General features: G+C 49.3%; 1 pseudogene; it reads left to right on the plus strand.

Moving 5' to 3' along the window:
• Positions 1-1,370: 1,370 nt before the first annotated feature.
• The window catches only part of LOC107120108, a 13,114-nt pseudogene continuing 11,589 nt past the window's right edge, over positions 1,371-2,895 (plus strand).

Here is a 2,895-nt window from a genome sequence, read left to right on the forward strand (position 1 = left end):
GGATACCTTCTCTGCGGGTCAGTCTAGATGGTCTCAGGGGGTGCCCTGAGTGGTGGCAGCGAGTTACTAGGGTGTTTCCAGGAAACTCTTGGTCTAATGTAGTCTCTCAGCAGCTGGAGATGCCTTCCCTGCACTGCCTTCTACTGGATCAAACTGTTGGTCTATCACGATCATTCTTGTCTGCTCAATCTGGCAGTGGCTGCCCACTGTCTGGGATGGAGGTCTTTCACATTACCTGCTAGATTTTGAGGATTAAACTTGGGACCTTCTGCATGCAAAGCAGATGCTCTAGAGCTGAGCTACGGCGTTTCCGTAACATCTGAATGCAGGCGACCCAAGAAATCACAGATTGTTGGTGTGCACCAAAACAGGATTTCAAACTAGGCTTGTAGCTGACTGGTTAAATCGTGGCTTCTACTAATTGTGGCCTGATGTGACATCTGAAGTTTCCATTTTTTGAGTCACGCTGGCCAATTCAATGCTCCCTCTAAGCTGTGGGGTCTTGTGAGCAAAAATTCTGCATTGTGAGCTACTGGCATTAAAGGTGTGAGTGAGTGAGTGATTTGGCTACTGCATAAATTAATTTGCTCTGGAGCCATCCCTTCCTGAGCTAAGACAAAAACATGTGAGCCGGAGGCTAAAAAACTGTGAGCTAGCTCACACTAACTCAGCTTAGAGGGAACACTGCTGGCCATAGAGATGGCATCCTGGGGGTAGATGGCAAGAGGCCGACAAACCAGGGTTTGTGCGCAAATTGGGATCTTATTACTTCCATCTGGTAGGCTGACTACAGTGTGTTGCATAAACTGTGGCTTAAACAAGTCCTACTTTATTGTGACCTCTGAATTCCGCCTCACAGCGCCATCCTGTGCAGCGATATTCCAGTCTACATAAATAGAAATCCAGGGGCTTAGGATGGGAATATCTTTGCACAGAGATGCACTTCTTCCTAGTCAAGGTCTGACACTCTTAGCCACTGCAGCAAACCCTGGTTCAGCACTGAAATTAGGAGAGATGAGGGGTGATCACTGCTGTGGGGGGTGTTGCTCACGATGTCCTACTTCTGTTCCAGGACATAATATCCGAGTGCTGGACTATGAGGGGGGTTGTTTGAAGAAGAGAGCTGAGCACGTGGACACTGGTGATCAGCTGCTGGAAGGATCTGAAGGGATTTGTTTTTGGGCCCCCAGAATTCAGCTGTGAACAGAATCACCTGAATGATCTTGGGGAGAAACCCCCCCCCAACTAGGCTTGTTTTAGGACGCAAATTGGGTGAGAGACTCTTGAGGCGTAAAAGAACACGGAGGGAGTCCAAGACAGCTGTCGAAACAGCTTCCGTCAGAGCACTGACTTAAGTCGAGAACCTGCCAATGGCGGAAGAAACATACATCTGTTCTTCTTGCGGGCAAACATTTCGAGGGACTTCGGCCTTGATGGTGCACGAGAGGACTCACGTAGCAGAGCGAATGTATAAGTGCTCGCCGTGTGGGAGAACGTATCCTTGTCATTCTGACCTCCTCGTACACCAGAAGAGCCACGCGGCGGCAGGAGAGAGGCCCCATCGATGTGCTTCGGATTCTGGGAAATGCCCCAGTCGGGATGTCCCCCTGCCCCCGCACCAAGGAGCCCGTCTGGCAGAGAAGGTAAGCAAATGCCGTGAGTGCGGGGAAAAAGCTTCAGCAGCAAATGGTAGCGCCGTCAGCACAAGAAAACAGACGTGTGGGAGGATCAGAGCGCATGCTTGAAATGTGGCGCACGGTACAAACAGGTGGCCTCCCTCATCAAAATCCATGCTGAGGTGAAGCCTTATGGGAGCCGTTCTCTGAGCTTGGGCCCCACATTGGTATGGGTTCTGAGTCCTCTGGTTTCACAGGTGAGGGATATTTTCTAGCCACAGTCACCTGAGAGCAGCTTTAGCCAAAGATCCCATTTTGTTACTATTCCACCCCAGCCGAATCCAAAAGCAGACTCATGGCCCCTTCAAGGCTGTGACAGATTTATTGTAGCATAAGAGAAAGTAGGATTTACCTCAGGAAAACTTAACCGCTACAATAAATCTGATCAGGGCTTTTTTTTGTAGAAAAAGCCCAGCAGGAACTCATTAGCATATTAGGCCACACCCAACAGCAGAAACACATTAGCATATTAGGCCACACCCCTGACAGCACAGCACATTAGCATATTAGGCCACACCCCACATGTTACCAGAAGTGTGGTCATCCAACCACACCCACCTTTTGCTTCTTATTCTGTTTACTTTGTTGTCAAAACCCTGGGCTTTTTTTGTAGCAGGAACTCCTTTGCATGTTAGGCCACACACCCCCTAATGTAGCCAATCCTAATGAGTGTTTGCTGTTGGGTGTGGCCTATTATGCTAATGAGTTCCTGCTGGGTGTGGCCAACTCAGGAGCCAGCCGGAACTCCGTTCCTGTGCGTTCCTGCCCAAAAATAGCCCTGAATCTGATCACCAGATTAAAGAGATCACTTCTCCTGGAGTTAATGGCTACTTCAGAGGACAGACTCTGCGGTATTGTACCCGATTAATGTCCCTCCCCCACCTTCCCCAGATTCGATCCCCCCCCACATCTCCAGGAATTTCCCAACTTGGAGTTGGCATCCCCGGTGTGTATATGCACACACAAACACACTTTTCCTTCACAGCTATAGCCTGCCTGGTATGTAGGGGAAGGGTGGCTTTTTTTGTTTCACGTAGATGGGAAGAGAATCTGGGGAGGCTCCCCTCTAGAGATACAGAGATCGACACCCCCCACCCTTGCTGAGCCCAGTTAACAGAGAAGGCAAAATTTTTGACATCGCCATTATCACCATCTTACAGTTATTTTAAGTTGCTGTGTTGCTCAAATCCGCTCTGGGTTTGTGGTGCAGAACTCTTTC

Source organism: Gekko japonicus, unplaced genomic scaffold (genome assembly GCF_001447785.1).
Source record: "Gekko japonicus isolate JY-2015 unplaced genomic scaffold, Gekko_japonicus_V1.1 scaffold3106, whole genome shotgun sequence".
NCBI classification, from domain to species: domain Eukaryota; kingdom Metazoa; phylum Chordata; class Lepidosauria; order Squamata; family Gekkonidae; genus Gekko; species Gekko japonicus.